Source organism: Acanthochromis polyacanthus, chromosome 7, assembly GCF_021347895.1.
Source record: "Acanthochromis polyacanthus isolate Apoly-LR-REF ecotype Palm Island chromosome 7, KAUST_Apoly_ChrSc, whole genome shotgun sequence".
NCBI lineage: Eukaryota > Metazoa > Chordata > Actinopteri > Pomacentridae > Acanthochromis > Acanthochromis polyacanthus.
This window is the reverse complement of record NC_067119.1, coordinates 28,232,377-28,256,127: the sequence shown is the minus strand read 5'-3', so window position 1 is coordinate 28,256,127 and position 23,751 is coordinate 28,232,377. Positions and strand designations below refer to the sequence as shown.

At 38.7% G+C, this 23,751-nt stretch overlaps 1 protein-coding gene across 1 annotated transcript in view; it reads right to left on the bottom strand.

Moving 5' to 3' along the window:
* Positions 1 to 23,751, bottom strand: part of si:dkeyp-14d3.1 (transmembrane protein 132C) — a 157,056-nt gene that overhangs the window by 98,830 nt on the left and 34,475 nt on the right. The window lies entirely within an intron of this gene.

Below are 23,751 nucleotides of genomic sequence, written 5' to 3'. Positions count from 1 at the left end.
GATTAGTTTTAAAAAATAAAGAAATGCCAGAGCTTTTCTTTTCCCTTGGGAAGATGGTGTGCCTATGAAAGACCAGGTCACTGAAGCAATTTTGTTTTGTTTGATATTTGTTTTGCTCTATTTTGTTTTCCTATAGCATTAGGCTGAAATGGAACTTTGGTCCAAAATCTACAACATGTCAGCAAAATAAAGATGAAATGAAACCCAAAGTTTTTCCTTAAGGCCCTTTCCAGGAACTAAGCCACCAATCTAAAAATATATATTTACTTGGTAAGAAAATGTACTGTGGAGATTATAGAGTGCTTACTGTTTCTGAGGTTCCGAGCCAAGCTTCCCCCAAGCTATAGATGGTCAGCAATCAAGCTGTGAGCATAAACAGTTTGTCATTTTAATCACCGAGGCAGCCTGTGCGAACACTCCTCCTCCTTGATGACATTATTTCTCAAGTCACCGCTGTTTTCCAGCAGAGCTGCTGCTGATTTGAAGAGGGGAAGAAGAGTTGTAGATTTTCTTTTATCATGCCAGTGCTGTGGCTCTGTCAGCAGCAGCTCCTCCTGGAGTCAGCATGGAGCTTTCAATAATGGAGGCCTATGTTTGTAAGGCGAACAGACATTATGTTTTTTTTAAAAGGTGATTTGACAGAGGACACAAATAAACACAAACCAGCAGAGATAAGGGCACCTTTGTTTGGCTGTGCAATTGTACAAAAGTACAGGGGACTGAATTGGAGTAGTGATGACTACTGTAAATCTATACAGTGTTATTACACAAAAATATTAAAAATATTAAAATAGCACTAAAGCTGCTAAAGCTTAAACCATTAAAGCTGTACTGTTGAGCAAATCATACAAAAAACTATTTAAGATAACCATTAGTGTTTGATGACAAAGCTAGGTTTTTAAATACACCAGCAGATGGTGCATTTCAGTCCCTCTGAGGTACAACTTTCTTGTTCAGATACAGTATGTCTGAGAGGTAGCCTGTCTGTCATTCACTCACTCAAAAACTCTGTACCTTCAGTTCTGGAGTGTTTCAGCTTCTCCTATACCACAAACTGTCATTCATTCGTTTGTTGTAAGCACCTACATTCAGTTCCAGTCTTTTTTCCAGTCAATCATATGCTTGCTTTACAGCACGTCCTTACATGCCTCACTAGCTCTAACTGGCCATAGTCACTGAGTGAAGCAGCTTTCAAGTCACAGACTCCGACAAGGCAAGAGCAAGAATGAGAAGAACTAATCTGTGCAGGGACCTGAATGTAAGTGAGTAGTGGCTGGCCACACTGCTAATACTCATATGTTATTAGCAAAATATTCATTACTTTATTCAAGTATCAAAGTCAAAGCATGCTGGAGTTCACAACATACACACACGTCTTTAGATTTTACACTAACTGCTTGCCTTTTATTGATAAAATAGGGAGTGTTGAATCATTTCCAGTCATGGTATACTAGAAGCATGGCCTCAGGGATGGTAATTGTGGACTGTCAATCAGTCAGGCTGTCCACACTGAAATATCTAGGCACCATTTGCACAGATTCCTATCCCATTGTCTAAAGACTTTCATGGTTTATGCAGGATGAAGCCTCAGGACTTTTGGTGATCTCCTGATTTCAGGATTTTCCTCTAAAGCTACCGAAGATGTTGAAAGTTTCATTCCAATTTAAATATCTCTTCAGCTACAGGTTGCATTGCCATGAAAATTGCTTCATGCATCCTTATCTCCTCAGAAGTCTGAAATGTAATCATGTTTTACATTCAATTATCCGTTAATTTGACCAGGATTTTGTAAATGTCAGAACTGTAGAACTGAGCACACTCTCATCAGTCTCAGCTGTCCTCTGTGTTTAGTGTTTATTAGCAAATCGAGCACACAACAGACACTAAACTAACATGATGAACATGGTAAACATCATAACTGCTAATCCTAGGATGACCTGGATGACTCTACACAGATACTACACGGTCCACACACATCAGCGTGTTAGCAGTGCCACTGTGACCATTTTAGCACGCAAATTCAGCTCAAAGCTCACCAACGAGGCAGTTCTCACCTACGTACAAGAATCACACACAATGCTCCAAACCCCAGGAGCCACTTGTGCGCCAATTCAAAACACTGAGTTCAATATTTCCTGTTTCGGCAACAAAGCATATTCAGCACAACGACATTCGAGAATCAATTTTTCCAATTTGCGAATTGATTTAAAACATGCAATGGAAAGTTCTTACCTGGATTATCTTTCACAGTTCTATAATTTGGAACAAATTAGGGACGAACAAATAACTGAGGAATGCCTCAAAATACAGGAAGATGTGTGATGTGCATAAATATACAGAGGAAGCAAGATGCAGCAGTGGGACGAATCACTGGAGGGGAACATGTTGACGGGGAGACGTTAGCAGCAGTTGTAAAATCCATTCATGTGACATAATCACTAGCAGTCACTGCATGTATAATAGAAAGTTTGGTATTTGTTTGTATTTATGAAATATGTGTAGCATAAATAGTGAGTGTAAATTGTATTTTCTTGGCAAAAAAATTATGATTATGTAGATTTACAACTGCTTATCTTGTTTTTAAATGAAACACATACTGTTTTTAAAATAAATGATTGAATTCTAGATTTCTGTTGAAAAAAAACCTCACACTGACTGTAAATTTAATGATGCTTGGCATGGCGATTAAAAATGTTTTTGAAAAAGTACAATTCTATGAAATTTTTACGTAACATTGTGTGTAATGTTGCATCTTATTATACTATAATGTGAAAAACAGTACTCTACTGCTTAAGCTCTGAGTGCTAGTGCAACAACATCAAATATCATGAAAGTCCTGCTTTTTAAATGACAGTCACTGATTACCGTAAAGAACAACTCTGAAGGCCCACTCGCTTGTGGTTCGGAGTTGGTAGCTATGGAAACGTGAAAAAAAAATATCTAACGTGTTTGAATTTACAATCACTTGGGATTCGTTTTTAATTAAAAGGGTTGAGTTCCGTCTTAACACAAAGGGTTTCTGGCGTTTCCTAATTACCATATGAATATCAGTGGAGTGTTGTAGAGTACATGTATACATTTAGACACTAGTTATTTCAGTACCATGGGAGTTTATTACTACGCATTCACAAAAAGCTTGGTACTGCTTCTGGACAGCAGCTATAGGAAGAAAAAGGGAGAGGGGAAAAATCATCCTACTGTATGGAGGTATAATGGCGCTCTGCCTGAAACCATTGATTTGATGCGGATCTGAGGGGGTGGGGCTGCGCTGGGAGACTGTGATGGCAGGGGGTTGTGATCACAAAGGGGCTATATTTCTGTCTATAAAAGGCAGAGCTGGTGCTTGGTGTACGTTCGACTGTTTTGATCTCGTGATGCAGCCAGACATACACTAATTGACACACAAGGAGGGGATGGACCGAGCAAATCCTACATTTGAAGTGGTTTCCAAAAGGGTTCTGCACAGAGGTCATCGGAATCAAGACAGAGATTATGTGCAAAGTGTCAGTTTGGCAGGATAACCTGTAGGCCAAAGAAATCCAACTTGAAGATCATGAACAGTTAAGGGAGGTGCATCCACTCGAAATGCCACGTTGAATCTGCCACAGCGAGATAAAACTAGATGAGTCATGCAAACCTGTATAATAAAATGCAACAGTGAACAAAACTGTGCAATATGAAAGTTTCACAGTCACAAAACTAGACTAATCAACACAGTAAGGTTAAAGCTGGCAAAATAAGTGTAGAGTGTCCCTCTTTGCCTTTGGCTGGACTTGCAGTGCTTTTTAGAATTTAAAATCAATAGAAAAATACAGCAGACACTGATTACGTTGGTCCCAGTAGAGCTTGTGTCCTTGGGCTTTTCATACATTGCACACTATTATGCATCCTGAAAGGCCAAATCACGAAGCAAATTTAAATAACAGAATAGCCAGGGCAATGAAATTAAAACTTGCAATTCGACACATTTGTCTTTTTAAGCAGGCTGATAATGAGAGTGTAGCTCTAAAAGTACTTGCATTGTAGGGACCTTTTCTATCTTTTAGTAGAATCTGTAATAAGATGTGCAGATTGATCAGTTGCAGCTTGAAGAGTAAAGATTACAAAACAGAAATCTGTTGTCTTCAGCTGGACGATTAAACCAGAAAGACAGAACTCAAGGTCATCTGTGTTGCATTTACGCTCAGGAAATGGGATTCCTAGAATGTTCTGTCCAAAAACAAAAACAAAAAAAACTCCACCAGTGGCACCTTGAAAGCTCACCAATTGTTTAAGACATACAAAAGCCAAAGCAAGACTCCAAGATTTTACCACGCCTTGGTGAGAGATAGCCACCTTTAAAGACAATGTGTGGTTTATAAACGGATTAAACAGATAGTGTGTTAATTAGTGAGCTTTAGAGGGACAAGTAGGCAGATTCTCTTATCTGTGAGCAGAGCTGAGCTAGCTGTTTCCACCTGTGCAAAGCCAAGCTACGCTAACTGGATGCTGATTTAATGTACAGGCATGAAAGTCACATTGATCTTCAACTAGTTGCAAGAAAACAAATTTAAAAAATATATCCAAATTTGCAAAGTCTTCATCTAAGGACAGACTATGAAATCAATCATGAGGGCGATAAAGTTTCTTGCAAGCATCCGCATACAAAAATATGGTGTTATATCTTCCACATTTACATCCACTAATCATGATAAATGTGTCCTTATTTGTGGCGGAAAGATAATCCTATTACTTTTATTTGGGCCTCTTCTTATCTGGATGTCTGAAGAACAGAGGAGTGAGAGAGCCCTTGAGAATCGCCATGTTTCCAGCCGCTGATTACTTTTTTATTTACGTCCCATAACATCGCAAGAACGCAACTATCTGAGATAATTAGCCACTGTCAGCGAACAAGTTGCTACAAGTGTCAGGAAAGATATAATACAACCAGTTACAGTGCCAATTACAGAGTTTTAAGGGCACATTAAAGTCCATGAAAATGAATAAGGAAAGCATTCAATTTAGTCTTATTGTGTTCCCTCCAAGAAACGGCATTAAATCATATCTCTGTACTTCCCGACTGCTAATAAGCTGCGCATCATTCACAGTTTAATGGACAATACAATCAAACTGGGCCAAAGAATGGAGGTTTAAGTGTAGTCTGCGGGCCGTACTGTATTTCTTGGGGCAACATCAGCATGAAGGATGCTTTTTCTTTTAGTATAATCTTAAAAAAGGAAATAACCCTCTCTTTTCTGCAGCTGCTTTTCTTTGAATTGTGTTTGGATGAGTGTATTACAAAATATCTAAACTACCATTCACTGGTTTATTTAGTATTATAATTACTCTATAATAATGTATGGCCATATGTTTGAAAAAAAGGCTTTATATTAATTTTAAAACTATTACTTTAAGCCTGGAAAATTCCATAGAATACTGACACTAAAGTAAACATATGAGTACAAGGCACCGGTGTATAGCTTAGAGACTGTAATTGATTCTGAGAAAAGCGCTTTTGATCATGTTTACGCTTAGAAGAGAATGAAAGCACGAGGGCCAAACGAAGGTGTAGGTAAAAGACTGGGGATTGAATAAACTGACCCATTAATTAGCACTGGATAACACAGAAGGAGTTATTGTAATTTAATTCAGTCATTGTACAAAGAAATAATTTCCGCAGCATGTATAATGTAGAGAGCGGCAAATGTATTGTGATCTCTGAGGCTCCTTTCTTGTCAATATATTCATCAGCAGAGGGAGCTTGGCCTCTATTAGCCTTCCAGCAAGATATTTTATTGTGAGGTTCAATGTATTCAATATTCAACAACATTTAATTAGCATGTTCATCTTATCGGTAAGTGCGGACCAGGGGGGTTACAAATGTAATCAGTGGATCAAACAGAAAGATACATAATGTTAAAGAAAAGTGTAGATGACGGCAAAGACAGTGTTAGAGTTATTTACCCATATATATGTTTCGTCTACTGAGTTATAGTTATGTCTGTACTGTGAGCGGTTAAGAGGATATTTAACTATTCGTCTTTTCATTAGTAGAACTGCAACTACATCTCAGCCCAACTGAACAGTTTCAGTCAACTTCTGATCTGCTGCAAAGACGCTCCCTTTTTCCCTGCATCTCTGTTTGTTCTTGTTTGCAGAGCAGCCAGGAACACGTTCAGGTTTGTCATCAACTTCAAATTGAATTGGATTAAATTTATTGTTGTTTGATAGGGTTGGTGCAGTTTAACGTAGTTCCAATACAGAACATGAAACTGATGTGCAGCGCAGAGACTTTGTACTACTAACTTTCAGCTCCTGTCCCTAGTTGAGCTTTTACATGCACGGTCCAATTAAAATATACAGCTTTCATTCTCATAAACCCACAATCCACCACAGACATGGGAGTACAATGAAATAGTCATAACAAAATATGTTAACTGCGAGACAAAAAAAGTACAATTAGCTAAATGATTTGGTTTGTTTGAAACCCGGCTTTAACCTTTGTTGTGGAAGGTTTTATATCTATAATTCATTTGATTTCAGTTGTGTTCCACAGTTGGCAGCCATTTATTGAGAAAGCGAATTGTCCAAATTTACATCTACAATGTATTTCACAGCTGTCATTCACCATGCTCCTAGTTACTGTGTTACTGATGAGTCTCTGGATATATGTGAGAAAAGGCTCTGATGCTAATCTGTTCCTACATTTGAAGACTAATTGCATTGCAGCTTTCAAAGGTTAATAGTCTTTTCAGACTGTGACAGTGAAGAGACTGGTCAGACATTTTGTCCATTACTTCCAAAGCCTGTTAAGAATTATCGTTATAAGAATGTAAGTTGCATAATTGTTGGTGGTAATGTTTGAATCCATATTGCTGGAGCGCACTGATAACCGGGTGGCCTGAGGGGGTTGTAGTGGCTCGTTAATATGGAACAACTACGGCTGGTTTTACTGTTCTTCTCCACATGTTTACCAAATATGAGTTTGGGATCTAAGGCAAGTTAAGTTTATTTGTATAGTACCCTTCATGTCCAAGACAATTCAAAGTGCTTTACAAAAAACATTAAAAGCATTACAGTGGGGTGCAGATAAAATATTAAAAAGTACATAAGACATTGCAAAAATCACAATAATTTCATGTACAGCAACTAAATTGATTTAAAATGATTAAAAGCAAGCAACAGTCTACATGAATTAAAAGATACAACGCAGATTTTGTGCTTAGGCGGATGAGAAAAGAAATGTTTTTAACCTGGATTTACAAGTGTGTACATTTGGTGAAAGTTTAATCTCCACTGGCAGTTTGTTCCAGTTGTTTGTAGCATCAAAGCTGCACACTGTTTCTCCATGTTTGGTCCTGACTCTGGCCTGGACTAGCTGACCTGAGTCCATGGATCTAAGAGCCCTGCTAGGTTTATATTCTCTGAACGTATCAAAGATGTATTCTGGGCCATAAATCGTTCTGGGATTTGTAAAACTAAGATTACTCATCACATTTTTATCAATTATCTCCCTAGTTTCTTCATTGCGTACCTTGCTTTAAAAATCTTCAGGTCAGCCATGTTTTCTGATAGGGAAATGCATAGAAGCTGTTTTTGTCAAACTGATACATATCCTCATGAGATCTCCCACTGGTGAGACATCTTAAGCCCATTATATGATTCTCTTCTGGGCACCAGCAAACTCCTGCAATTACAGTCTGAAGGTTTGTGACACACAGCTATGAATGGCTTGTTTGTTTGAGTGTCCACTGACCAATTTACGACCACCTCCTTATAAAATACACCAACAATCTGATAACGAACATGTTTTTAAGGAGAAGAACAGGGAAGCTCCTTCCTTCTACATAGACCCAGGGGCATGATAGAGGGGGAAATGGTACTAATGACCCCCAGCCCCAGTGGATGTCTTGAAAAGCCTGTAACAAAAGGAAAGTCTTGTTCGGTAATCTTCAAAAGACTTCCAAGTATGCAGTGTCACTTCTAGGTTAAAATTGGTTGAACTTTGTACCAAACAAAAAAGACACCCGTGGTTTAGTTCACCCCTGCACCGATTCTCCTTAGATGTTGCTAATCTGGCCGAGTGACTGCTGATGATGGAGCTCCAGTGTGCACGGTGATAGAGTGTGTCATAAGAAGAAAGGAAAGAATAGAGAAAGAAAGAAAGCTGATGCAGAACAACTACTTTCTTATAAAAGAAAAGGTGAGTACAACTATCACTGTTATAAAATGGTCCAGGCTCATATCAGCAGATGGTTTGATTGAAAATAGTCAGAATGTAGCTCGGGGCGTGTTTACATTGAATAACATAAATTAATTAGCGCTCATAAACTAATCAGTATCCTAGCTACAACGTCACAGCAAAGCCCAGCATCATGAAACGCATAGCCTTCAGTTTTAGCCACCAGGAGAAGAGCAGTGACAGACTCCTCATCTGTAACCAAGGACGACAGTGAAGGAGAGCTCTTTAACTGGTTACCAAGTTATTCCGCACATCATTTACAGCAGATTCCCACCCTAATAACTGCTACAGGTTCATGCATGCAGGTGTTGGTTCAAAATTTAAAAAAAAGATGTGGCTCAAGAGTGGACTCACACAGACTACTTATGTATAGAGTCCAGAATTGTGCCTACACTCCTGCCTGAACCTGTGCCAGCCACAGATTTGTCCACAGAGGACACGATAGTGGTGGAGATCAAGAGATGAAGGTGAAACACCAACAGGAGGAGATTGTGCACAAATTTCTACAGGGAGCTTACAGAGAGCTTTACAAGCACCCCAAAATAGCTGCTGTTTTGTACCGTACATTTGTGCGTCAGCCCTGCTGAGCAAGCTTTATTGTGCCTAAAAGCGGTGGGTTGAAATGCATTTGCACTGTTTATTGCAATGTGAAAACTGTAGCATCCTGTAATGGTCACCAGCAATAATTTAAGAAATGGATTCTTTTTCTGGACTCAAAGTGTCGCATTGCATACACAGTAGTGTATGTGCTGCTATCTAATTATATATGAATGTTATTCGTGGGTGTACACCAGTGTTTCTTCACTGAAGGAGCAAATAGAAGGATCCTTGTGAGATGACAGGACCCCCCATAGAGCTGTGTGGGAGCGATGGGGGCTACATTTGGGAGCTATCCACCAACTCGGCTCTGTTTTAGCACCGCAGCCTCTCTGGTGTGCCCGGGGTTTGGCAGCTCTGTTTGTTAACAGGACTTCATTCAGCCGCTGGCAAGGCCACTCTCTCTACAAGCTAATAAAAATGTAACAAACGTAATGGGACAAATTTAAATCAGCAAGCTCAGCATAAGATACGTTTGACACCTCGTCGCGGCCGTGTCATTAAAACGTGAGGAGACTGGTTCTACTATAAACAGAATGGCTCCGCAAAAATTCACACAGTTTAGTTTTTTTTTTCTTATTTACTTTTCATTTTAGCAGAAACCGCATCCAAGAGGGCTCCACAGACTCTCTGCTGTTCACACCATTAGTCACTTTAACAGGAGAGAAGACAGTTGGTTTTGGATATGCACAAGTAATCTGCGGCAGGTTGCCAAATCACACTGAAGCTGCTCACAGACTAAATATAAACAAACTACAAAGAAATTATTCATAAGGACTAGGAGACATCTGACAAGATTTATTTAATGCATGTTGGAAGCTGCTCTCTCCGATACGTTTAGTCTTAATCATCTATATCTGGTCCCTGGAGTGCTTCTTTCTCCCACTTTCAAACGGAGAAGCTGTTTTAAGAAAATGGCTTATGGCTCCAGCGCCTGCCAATAAATGACAAGGCATTTTCTTATTCTTTCATCACATACTCTCCCCTGCAGAAGCACCCCAGTGGCTGCTGATTCACTGCCTGTTTATAGCGGGTGATGATGGCTTTCAAATGAGATTGCACTATAATGAATCGGATATGAGTTTGTGACCACTGACTTGATCTGCGTGCTGTGGTCTTCTATGAACGTAGGAGGTCTCCCGTTTGGCTCATGCCAGCATTGATATTCTTGTCTATTTCTCAGCTTCAGCAGTTGTCCATTTGTTTCCATGAAGCATTAGTGTTCCTTGGACTTTTGTCTCGAGCCATTAGTGAAGTAACAGAATGCTTAAAGACCGCCTCACTCGCCATTCTGTCTGTCTTTAATACAGAATATATGCGTAGAAGATGTAGATTTACGAGGCCAAACGAATCTATTAATGTGCAAATTAATACATAGAGAAATATGGGAGCAATCCAATATTCCTGATACTGAATTTCCATGTAAGCACATGTGAACAGCTAAAGTCCCATGTGAGCGTGTTGATGAAAGAGAAGCTCTGCCAGAAAATTCATCAGCAAGGTTTCAACTTCTCTAATATGATTTGTGCTTCTTTATACTGTATTTTTTTTGTCGATTTTATTTATTTTTTTATCATGGTAAAATTATTATCTTTGAGTTACTTTCTGTTCTTTGTACATCACAGTGGGATCTGGAAAATTGTCATTTTTTTCCCACTGTCTTCTCATATTTTACAGACTAAGCCATTAATCAAGAAAATAATCAACAGATTAATCATTAAGTAATAGTTACTTTTGTATGTTAGTACTTGGCACCAAATCTGAATTCAACAACAACAATTTTTTCTGGTACATTTTGTCCCTTCATTCTCAGACTAGTCAACAAATGATGGCCATGTCCCACACTTATTTTCATGTACAAGTACTATATTGCTGTTGCAGTAATACAGACATGAAAAAAAATCTAGTTATTAAGGAGGAAATAAACAGAGATGAATCAGTAATAAAAATTATTTGTTGTTAGTTGCAGCTCTAATTCACTGTACAATAATAGCATAACAGCATAAATGAAAGAAAAATATCACTTTTGTATCATTACTGTCTGGTGGTCGTTCATAGCCTTGGCTTTACAAAAATCGTAATTTGTTATTATACACGAGCAACAGAATGACGGCTAATTCCTTAAAATGTTTATGATTCCTACAGTGTTTTAAAGCGTATGAAGTATTTGGGCTGATAACTGGGTTAGGCGATCGAACGAATGTATCAGTTATCTGTAACTGACAGTCCGCCACAGGTTGTTTTTTCACGGCGGGGGTAATGTTTTATTTTTTTTCATTTTGCTAATTACTGATCTGTCTAATTGAGAATTAACAACTGTAAATAATTTACCTGTTAAGTGCAATTTTAAGTGTACGCTAATAGTAGCTGGTAGTAACGTGTGTGCAAGAAGCAAATTAGCTGCACAAAGCTGCAGCCACTGTGATTAGCATCATGCCAAGAGAGGAGATTAAGTTACAGCTATGAAGTCTGTAAGGAGGCCTAAAATGTCCTTATAACAGTAATCTGAGTGCATACGGTGTTCCCTGCTCCAGAGAAATAAAATAAAGGCCCGGTTCATGCAGCGTTGTGATAACGTCAGTCTGCCTCTCCTCATTGCTGCAGAGTTGGTCTGAACAGTAAAGCAGCTACTGGCAGGCTGAAGTAAAGACACTTGGGCTAGCGTTATACTATTTATGGTGCACGTATGCAAAGATCCACAAGAGTTCATGTTTCGTCACCTGTCTGCAAGTCCATGTGTAGATCAAAATTTGTGTCCATACAGTTTTGCACTCATGTTCCTACTGTGCATGTCAGACTCTGAATGGACTGGATAGTAAAACAACAACTATAAAAGAGGACAATAATAGATTAAGCCTAAATGAGGAGCTGAGGATCTGTCAGGGCAACATTGCTCCTTCCAAGCCTCTAGCAATCTGGGCCTCCCTCCCTGACTGATTGCATTGTGGTAAGAACAGATGGAATCATATATCAGTTAACTTCACTGAGTCACTTTTGGACAAATGTGTTGCGAGGTGTTTGTGACACTGACCATCCTGTGTGGAAAAGCCAGCAACAGTTGCTCCTCGTGCTCATGGAGTGTGCAAAGAGAGGAAGTGCTGTTCACAGATGGGTGTCTGTTGTTAATGTGTTTCTGAGACGGACGGACGGAGCGCAGGCTGTAGCTCTACAGTAAAAAAAGATTTCACCCATTTTAAAGAATAAAAAAGTGAAAATCAATGTGTGTTGTACAATGCTGACATTGTGACAGGCCACCACAAATAAATCAATGTATGGGAAACACTCTGACGCCATCAGACTCTTTTTCAAATAGCATTGGACACCTCTGTGAATATATTGGCAGTCTCAGCTTGTTGGACATTGACTGGTTGGAAGATTTTAACATATGGCCCCACCCTACTGATAAGCTACCTGAGATGAGGCCTTAAGTCTTTTTGGGAAAATGATTCTGTTCCACCACAGCTGATATTTTAGGTCACTGCTTCTTGAATAGATTACTCACTGTTGTCCATCAGCACACATAATGAAGCGTAATGGTAGATAATTTGTTCACTGATGCACTGCCTTTTAAAGATGAGGCAAATTGATTCCACCACACCACTCATACGGTACTTTGGGTATTCATGGTGGGAGCATAGCATGGTGCTCCACACGTGCCAGCTTACGTGCGCAAACACTTCTGCACAAACACATTCACAAATGCTTCCTCACACACGCACACACACACATCTACACATTGCTATTGCAAAAGGCTGACAGTTTTATTAAAATCTGTTTGCAAACAAATGTTTGGGAGAATGTTCTCCGTGGGAGCCACACTCTTAAACAAACTGCAAGCAGGAGATCAGCAGTGTTTATCTGGCTGGCACACATGTCAGCTGAGACATTCAAACAGGCATGTGTACTCAGTCAAGTGTGCGCACCTGCACCTGCCACACATCTGCATAGCACACGCAGGCACACACAAAGATAGAAGCATGGTAGCTCAGCTTCCACCTAATTTGACCGCACAAAAGCACACACGCACACAAAACATGGATGAAAGCACAACTACAGCGATAACAGTTATTTTCTCTGCACAGATGACACCAAATTTTGTACCACTACCACCAATTTGATTCCAGTTTTGCCATTTACTCACCTTGTGGCACCCAAGGAAGGGAGATCACACAGTTTTTTAGTGGCACTAGTAAGATCTAAATGTAAGGTCACCGTCAAGTTGGCGCACTTTATCAGTTCAGACATAATTAAGCTGCTGATTGCACAAAAGTACAACTGTAAAAGAGATGCAGCGCTCTTATCAACACAGTCTCACAACAAAACGTTTAATGGCTACGTTGGTCCTCAGCAAAAAGAAAGCATTTATTTCACAATAAAGGCTGTTAAATTGTGAGACAGCTGCATCTTTATTTTTGACATATTATTTTACATCTGCATCACTGCAAGCTTCTTTCAATTTGCAAAAAAAAAAACAAAACAACGAAGTCCACATTGGGAGGCTGGAGCGGTGGTGGTGTCAATTACCAAACCTAAGACTGAATCAAACACAGACTGTCACATTGGAGACTGAGTTTGAATCTTTTCTTTATTCATGTTATTTTTACACTTTGTGGTACTTTTCATCGCTTTCTTGTCTGTGGCTTTGGTTTACGCTGCAGAACTATTTAGCTAAAAGTTCTATTCCTTATCACCAAAACTTGCTGGAGCAATAACATCTAACAAATGGGAATGTTGGCCGCGTCACCCCTTCATTTTCACTTTCGTTTAAAATCAGAAAAGTTGTGTACACACCAACAAAAATGATACAGCTGCAACCATTAGCCTATATATAAATTGCCATAATATTTTCTTGACTACCTCCATCTCTGCCTCGTTTTTGTGTCCCTTCCACTCTGTGTGTCTCTGTTTCCATAATCCTTCACACTGGAGCAGACCGGAAAGAGACACACAAAGACCTGAGCAGAACAGGCACAAGCAGCAGTGGGAGAGGAGAGCCTCAAAACAGCAGTAGACTGAGATGAAATGAAACGGGAGCATACATTTTTTTCCTATTCTTTGTTCTTTGAGCAGCACCAGTTGAATGCTCAAGGCTGCATTTTTTGCTTTTTCAATCCGGAGTGAGAGGTCACTCTTGGTCTGTTTACAAGTGCGGGGAGGCCAACGGTTTCAAATGGAGGGCCTCACATGCACTAACCTGCATGAGTGGCTGTAATTTCTGCCAAAGCATAGAACAGTTCAGTTTAGAGCACGCACAGGAGCCTGACTTCATTCTCTGCAAAGGACGCCACTTTGTCTTCACACGGCAGATGCTTGTTTGCTGCTGTAATAATGCCGTATCAATGTTTAAAATCTTGTATATTGAACCTTTAAGTCTGCCAAAGGAAACCTCTGCATCTTAACATAGCAGATGTGTGATTGCTGCTGTATTAATGCCACATCAGTATTCAAAATCTTGTATAGTGAACCAGCCAGTACACAGTCACTCCTTGACCTTATTCTTCATCATTACCAAAAACAAACAAACAAAAAGAAGTACAGTGTAAAAGCAGCCTACTGTTATGGAGTGTTTGCTAAAATTCTGGCAATTTGTCATTTCATTTCTGATATGTGCAGTGGTTGCTAAACTTAAAAGTTCAAAATACAAGATATGTGGCAAATACATTTCAGTTAAGGTTATAAATGTGATACTCCATCCTAAATTCTTTATGCTTTGCCTTGTTTTAGTCATTAATGGGAGAACACGTCGAACCAATACAGGTTTATTTTAGGTATCCTTCGGATATGTGTTGTTGCAGTGTTTCTTTGTTTAAAAAGGGAACTCCTCTGATTTTCCACATCAAAGTCTGACAGGATTTGAGGAGTATTACTGCATATATGGGGAAAAAAAAGAAAAAAGTTGTATAAAGCCAAGAGGGAGCTGTGCTAAAAATCTGATAAATTGCCTCAAGTGAGCACCTCGAGTCACCTGAGTCAGTGTCACTTGAAGCTGAAGATAAGAAGTATAAAAGAAAAAGAAAAAAATCTGGAGGTGCAGCTTTACAAACAAAGCTGCATTTTCTGCTGCTGGCATAATACCAACTCTCACCGGTCAAGTTGCTGTCATCACTGGTACTGCATGAAAGAAGAAGACAGCACCACTCGCCACAAGAGTAATATTCATACAGTTTGTATATCCAGACTTTTGTCAGCATTGTGTGCGCTGCTTTGTTTCGTTCTACAGCACAGAGCAGACTTTCTGTCTATCAAGTAATCTACATATACAAAGACATGAGAAATCCAGAATATTAGGATGAAAGGTGTTACTTAAATCGAATATCTATTGTTAAAATAATGACCGAGTACACCCAGAGAGGACAATGCACACATAATGGCCTTCACCATACAGTGACTCACGCTATATGGCAGCACTGCACCAAGACAGAAAATAGAGCAATTTTCTTTTGTGCTCTGGGTTTTTTCTTTATGCCACTAGAGACTGCAGGAGGAAAATATCCCTTAAAATCATTTCCTTCATTGCATTTGATTTGCATATGAACCCATATAATACTAAGGGGTAATAATGAATTATCAATGACACATAACAATCTAAATTGCTTGCACAGTGATACCAGAAAACATATTATGATAATGACTTCAGCTTATACATTACTTGCATATTAAATTTAATAGTCAAAGTCCTAAGTGCCTTTTCAATGTCTTTTCCTTCATTTGACTCCTCTGCAAGTGGGCAAAATCTGCCAGAGTGCAGAAATGTCTTCAAGACATTACAGAGAGTAAGTCCTGTTCTTGATAAAACAGCCTTACAGTGGAATATGGAGTGAAACTGCATCTCATCCAGCACAACAAAGCAGCGGAATATCAAAGTAGGAATACAGCAAAGGAATACAGGGCAATCAAAGAGCTCATCTTGCCTACTCCGGGTTTGTTCAAAATCATTTGTTCTTTGATGATGTCCTTTGACATTCGCAAGACATTTTAAACCAAATTGAGGCGTTGCACTGTATAAAGTAATTTACAGCATATTTAATATAAATCCACAGGATTCACATCACGGAGTAATTAAATGACTGCGGGGTGAGTGAACCTGTCAAAATCGTCCTGAAACATTTTGACGTAAACAACTGGTTGATGGTGCAAGTCCAGAGCAATATTACATTCACTAAAGTATCTTAGAGTTTTTACAGTAGTTTAATGACTTACGACTTCTACTGTAAGTATAGAACACAATTTTCAAGTCAAACCAGTCTCCCAGTAATTGTTTATACTGCTATTTATTTCCCTTGATAAATATGTTTTTAAAGAAAGCTAGTTTCTGTGTCAATATAATTTATTTTCTATACATAGCACAGTTGGTGATATGTTCGACAGATCATGGGTGAAATAAGCAATCAGCGCTTCGAGGATCTGCACATTCTAGAAGAAGTAAGTACACACGTGGACAAAATTGTTGGTACCCCTCAGTTAAAGAAGGAAAAACCCACAATTCTCACTGAAATCACTTGAAACTCACAAAAGTAACAATAAATAAAAATTTATTGAAAATTAAATAATCAAAAACAGCCATTACTTTTGAATTGTTGATTAACATAATTATTTAAAAAAACAAACTAATGAAACAGGCCTGGACAAAAATGATGGTACCTCTATAAAAGATTGAAAACTATTTGACCAGAGTGACATGATTAACTCAGGTGTGTCATTTAATTGACATCACAGGTGTTTCCAAACTCATAATCAGTCAGTCTGCCTATTTAAAGGGAGACAAGTAGTCACCCTGCTGTTTGGTGAAAAGGTGTGTACCACACTGAACATGGACAACAGAAAGCGAAGGAGAGAATTGTCCCAGGACATCCGAAAAAAAATTGTAGACAAACACCTTAAAGGTAAAGGCTATAAGACCATCTCTAAACAGCTTGAAGTTCCTGTGACAACAGTGGCTCATATTATTCAGAAGTTCAAGACCCACGGGACAGTAGCCAACCTCCCTGGACGTGGCCGCAAGAGGAAAATTGATGACAAATTGAAGGGACGGATCGTTGGAATTGTATCCAAAGAGCCCAGAGCAACCTCCAAAGAAATTAAAGGTGAACTCCAAGGCCAAGGTACATCAGTGTCAGATCGCACCATTCGTCGTTGTTTGAGCCAAAGTGGACTTCATGGGAGACGACCAAGGAGGACACCACAGCTGAAAAAAACTCATAAAAAAGCCAGACTGGAATTTGCAAAAATGCATGTTGACAAGCCACAAAGCTTCTGGGAGAATGTCCTTTGGACAGATGAGACCAAACTGGAGCTTTTTGGTAAGGCACATCAACTCTATGTTCATAGACTCAAAAACCAAGCATACGAAGAAAAGAACACTGTCCCTACGGTGAAACATGGAGGAGGCTCAGTAATGTTTTGGGGCTGCTTTGCTGCATCTGGCACAGGGTGTCTTGAAAGTGTGCAAGGTACGATGAAATCTGAAGACTATCAAGGCATTCTGGAGAGAAATGTGCTGCCTAGTGTCAGAAAGCTTGGTCTCAGTCGCAGGTCATGGGTCTTCCAACAGGACAACGATCCAAAACACACAGCCAAAAACACCCAAGAATGGCTGAGAGAAAAGCGTTGGACTATTCTAAAGTGGCCTTCTATGAGCCCAGATCTGAATCCCATTGAACATATGTGGAAGGAGCTGAAACATGCCATTTGGAGAAGACACCCATCAAACCTGAGACAACTGGAGCTGTTTGCTCATGAGGAGTGGGCCAAAATACCTGTTGACAGCTGCAGAACGCTCATTGACAAATACAGAAATCGTTTAATTGCAGTGATTGCCTCAAAAGGTTGTGCAACAAAATATTAAGTTATGGGTACCATCATTTTTGTCCAGCCCTGTTTCATTAGTTTGTTTTTTTAAATAATTATGTTAATCAACAATTCAAAAGTGATGGCTGATTTTGATTATTTAATTTTCAATAAATTTTTATTTATTGTTACTTTTGTGAGTTTCAAGTGATTTCAGTGAGAATTGTGGGTTTTTCCTTCTTTAACTGAGGGGTACCAACAATTTTGTCCACGTATGTAAGAGTTATTGCCCTCCAACAGACATCTTCTATTTTTTCATATTTGTCACATAAAACTTTTAGATAATCAAATAAATTTTAATGCAAGGCAAAGATAACCCAAGAAAAGACAAAATGCAGTTTGTAGATGACGATTTTATTTTTGAAGGAAAATTCCTGTCCAGTGCATCTTGGCCTATGTGAAAAAGTAATTACCACCTTAGCTACCAATCTATCAAATGACCTAGGTTTGATTGATTGATTTTATTTTATTAAAGTGTCATGCACATTTGTGCCCAGCCCACATGGGCTTACAAGACACTAACAAAAAATACATAAAAATACATAGTGTGGCTGCAGACCACAACTTATAAACAAGAATCATATTAGACTGGATACAACAACCTTTGCCTTCTATCCCAGGCTTTACATAGATACTTGGCAATGGAAAACACATGATTTTCAAACAAGCAACTCAAAATAGAACTTTCTGTTTGCCAAAAAATATCTGGATCCAAGCATTCATCAAACAAAATATTTCTTAACTCATGATAACAGGGACAATAAAGAACAAAATGTGGCTCATCTTTTACCACGTTAAGGTCACACAGCGTACATAGCCGTTGTTCTTCAGGTAAACCTTTATATCTACCAACTTCAATTGCCAGAGGTAACGTGCCAGTTCTCAACTGAGCACATAGGGATCTTTGTTTTCTCGATAAATGTAATAAAATATAGTTTTCTGTTTTATAATCTTCCTTAAAGTGAATATAATGTCTTAACTTTGTTTTTTGACAAATGTCATATTTCCATTGTTTTTTAAAAGCATCTGTTAACTTTTGGTGTAGTAAATTTAAATTACATTTAAGTTTGTTTCTACCAATATAATTTAAATCATTATCGGAGAATAATTTAGTCATTTCCCTGGCCCAAGGATACTGATTTAAACAGTCCCATGAAAAAACTTTCTACCTAGGACTACTCCCAGGCTTGTTGAATCTAAACATCACTAAATAGAACCTGTTTGTCATCGTGAAGTAGCTAAAGGGTCTCAAAAAGGAGCACAATTCCATGTTCTAAAGAGATTCAAGAACAGATGCAGAACAGTGACTGACAGATTTCATCAGTCTGGAGAGTTACAAAGTCATTGCTGAGGCTCTGGGACTCCAGAGAACCACAGTGAGAGACATTATCCACAAATGGAGAAACAAGGAACTGTGGTGAACCTTCCCAGGAGTGTTCGACCAACATTTCTCCAAGAGCACATCAACATCTAATCCAGGAGTTACAAATGAACTCAGACAAACATCAAAAGATCTGTAGGAATATCTGGCCTCAGTTAAGGTCTGTCTGCATGATTCCACAGTAAGGAAGAAACTGGGTGAAAACAGCGTCCATGGGAGAGTTGCAAGGTACAAACCACTATTAACCAAAAAGAACATAAAGGTTTGTCTGGTATTTGCCAAAAAATGTCCACATGAGCTCTAAGAATTTTGGGATAACATCCTTTGGACTGAGTCAAAGGGAGAACTTTGTGGATTGGGTCCCATTACATCTGGTATAAATTATATAGCATCCTGTGTAATGCTGATACCGCATTCCACAAGAAGAACATGATACCAACAGTGAAACGTGGTTGTGGTAGTTTGATGGTCTGGGGCTACTTTACTTCCACAGGACCTGGGTGACTCCTCATAATTGATGGAGAATCTTGCTCTCGGTCAAAAAATCCTGATGGAGAATATCCACCATCAGTTCATGACCTAAAGCTCAACACAAATGGGTTCTACAGCAAGACAATGACCCAAAGCACACAAGCAAGTCCACCTCTGAGTGGCTCAAAAAGAACAAAATTAAGGTTCAAAGTCTGACCTGGAATTCAATTCAGATGCTGTTGCAAAACCTTAAAAGGGCAGTTTATGCTCAATAACCATCTAATGTGGCCGAATTCAAACTGTTCTGCAGAGAAGAGTGGGTTAGAATTCCTCCATGGAGATATAAAAGACTGATCACAAGCCATTGCAAACATTTAACTGCAGTTGTTGCTGCCAAAGGACCAACCAGTTATTAGGTTCAATTACTTTTTCACAGGACTAATATAGATTTTTCCATAGTTCTTCAAAAAATATAATTTAAAAACAGCATTTTGAGTTTTGTGGGTTATCTCTTTCTAATATTACATAAACAGAAATATTAGGTTGGTTATCAGGAACATTTAAGTGCAAGAAATATGCAAAAATTGAAAATTCCTGAAGGGGGGGGCAAACACTTTTGCACGGTACTATATGTGTAGGTCATTTTAAGGCAGGAAGGAATTATTTTCGTGGGTAAAAATTTCTGAATATGTCATTTTGATATACAGTGATGAGCTTTTAGGACTTTAATCAAAGCCGGAGGAGGACTTTAAATAGCATCTCTGCTGAAGGTTAATGATTTACATCATAAAGGTATACAGTAAATTATGCTAATAGTTGTAGTCTTTGTTTCAATCACTTCTTCCACTTCTGCTTTACAATAGTGCCACAAATCCTGCCATACCCACCAATTTCCCTATTTATTTGGAAACTGGTGAGAATTTGTATGGTTTAATTGAATATTTTCACTACATATTTCAATAGGTAGCACATAGAAAAGAAGAATTTCTATCTCTTTTTAATATATATTAGTTTAAATTTTGAATCTGGAGCTCAGACTGTGCTACAAACTGAAGCTCGTATGGCAGTAAATCTTCACAAATATGTTTACAATCACAGATTAGATTGTTCAAGGACATATGGCTTCCAGATATGATTTTTTTTTATTCAGTGGGCAATCACAACTCAATGAAATGTCTACGTATGTGTGTGAATGTATATGTGATTGTGTATCTGTGTGTATATTTGTGGGGGGTGGGAGGTTTCGGGTTTCTCATAGTGTTTTATATTGTGTTGTTCTTGTTTTTATCCTCTGTGAGGCACTTTGTGTTACTGTACTGTATGAAAAGTGCCATATAAATAAAGTTGATTTGATTTGATTTGAAATAGAGTAAAATGAGAAATTATCTAATTAAAAAAAGATCCTCTCATGAGCATTTGGTGAACACTCCTTAATTCCAAAATAAATTGCAAAACCAGGGGCATGTTTTCAAACATGAGTGACTCTAAACTGAATCCGTCCAGCTCGCTCACGTACAAGTTGGTGATGCTGCATTTAAAAATGTTGCACACAATAGTCATTTGCTAGAACAATTCAGGCAGGACCCACATTGACATCGCATTCAAATCTTGTCATTTTTTCGATAGTGGGTGATGGCTTATCAAAGGGAAATGAGACAGTAAATAGAAATGTACTCATGTCTCAGGATGACTCATCCAGTGACTCAAAGTAGCAACTATTTAATGCTTCACAGCAGCATCTTGCAACATTTGAGGAAAGCAAACTACAGTAAAAATAAGGAAAACTTCTTCGCTCCTGAGTGACAGAGCCTATTAACGCAGAGGAGGTCAAATCAAATCAGACGCCATCAAATTAAAAGTAGCATGTCAACACAGAAATACCCCAGCAAGCTATACCCTGCTGGGCAGCCACAATGCAATAAATTGGCCGGATGATTGGCTATTAAAAATATGTGAAATTAGCTTTCATTGCATAACGTCTATCACAGTATGAGCCTTTCAGCATAATGGATCAGATGAAGGTGAAAACTGAATTGGAGGAGAGGAAAGAATTACTGAAACGCTCAGTGGCCGGCTTTAACTTTCTTTTAAATTTACCCGTTTTCATGCATGTGTATGAAGAGAGGATTTTAATAAAAGATATGTTGTTTATTCACGCTCACGCTGAATAATGTATATATCTAAGAAACTGAAAATGAAGAACTTGGCCTCGGATTTTGTTATTAAAAATCACGGATCTAATAAACTAAAGTAGCGGAAGGTCTGTTTGACAGATTTCACAGGATCATGAGCTCATCCTGCTTCCACGGACACAGCCAACAATGGCTGACACAGAAGTGTGTAGCACACAAATGATAATGATGTTGTGAATATAGAGATCAAAGTCTTCTCGCTCTGGTGATTAAGCGTCCTAACAAATGCATGTATGAGGACAGCCTTATCACCTAGGACCACACAGAGGCCTTTCCATATCTGTCGCTCTCAGATGGCCAACCTGCGCCTGCCATGTGCTGCGCTGCCAAATAAAAACACCACAGGCATTGCCTCTGTGGCCAGCCTGGCCTGTTAATTTGACTGATGAAAGAAATCATTCTCAGTTTGGAAAACGCAGAAGTTTTCGGTGCCTTATCACTTCAGGACAACTAGTCGGTAATTAAATGAAGCACAGGAAGGACAAGACTGGAGAATTTGTTTGGGTTGTTAAAACTTCACAGCTATTGTTAACTTGTTTACTTTGGTTCCAATTTTGAGCCTGAAGCACATTCTGTGCATTTTCTTTGTAAGCTGAGAAAATTATCTTCATTAGTGAACAACTGGAAAAGGAAAGTAAGGATGGTACAACATGATATAAACACTAAGTTTCATTTTTAAAATTGCTTCTGTGGTTTTCACCTTGCCTAAGCAGAAAACACTTGAGTTCAGCGTTCAGCTTGTTTTGCCTTTTACACAGGCTGATGAATTGGTTTGACCCCTCATTTGAGCGTCTCCGAAGGTTTATAAATGTTCTAAACCGGCATGATTAAGATCGGCTTCAGTCATTACACTAATGGACACGCATTTTAATTAATGACACCCTCATTTGCATCGCGTGTTAATTATCTAAATCATTTTGTCTCATCTGTTCACTGTAATTAGCACCTATCAGCAGCTTCACTGAATATTTCCGACAGATAACGCTTCCTGTATTTTACTACTGAAGAAATGCTTGGTGACTTACTTGTTTGCTTGGTAGTGTGACTTCAGCCTCTGCCAAAGATGCCATTACTGCATTACATCTTACACTGCAGTGAGTTGTTTGCTGCTTTCGTAACAATACGTAATTTTATAATCAAGTTACTATGACAATAAATCCTAATTTTTTAAAGCCTGTAATCTACTAAAACCATAAGAACACAACTTGTATAGTAGGAGTGGGATGTACAGTGCTAAATTTTGCTACCAGTTAACTGAAATATGCTACTTCAGGCTTATAAATTTGAGACTTTTTAAGATCAGATTATATGTTATTTGCATGCAGATGGCAAAATAATGAATTTGGTAAATGAAAGCAACAACATCAAGTGTCTTAGTAAGGGGCTGAGCCACTATGTGTTACTAGAACAGCCTCCATATGCCTTAGTATTGATCCTCTGAGTCTCTGCAGCTTTACTGGAGGGATGAACAACCCTTTATCCAAAAGATATTCCTTTATTTGTTGATTGGATGATGACTGTGGAGAGCACTGTCTAATATCAGTACAAAGTCTCAGTTGGGCTGAGATCTGGTGACTGTGAGGGCCGTAGCGTATGATTTACACTATTTTCATTCCCATCAAACCCATTCAGAGACCCCGTGTGCCCTATGGATGGGAGCACTGTCCCACTGGATAGAAATATTTGTTCACAAGATAAAAAGCATCACTCACAATAACTTTGTATTGATTTGGAGGAATCCTTCCCTCTGAGGGAACATGTGGACCCAACCTATGTCAGCAAATAAAAATAACAGAGCTACCTCAACCTCCTGTTCAAAAGTTCAGGTTTTCCATTAGATTGTTACCTTTCTGCAAAAACAAGAAATGCAATAGTAGCTTTCTGCCTTGGTTTCTTTTTAATCAGTTATAGCCAAGAAATTGTCAAGCTCACAATTCTCTATGAAACTGCACCTTTTTTACATTACATTTTAGAGATTTCCACTTTACTGATAAACAGTAAGTGTTGACAGAGTGCAGAGGTGGGGTTTGACACTCTCCTAC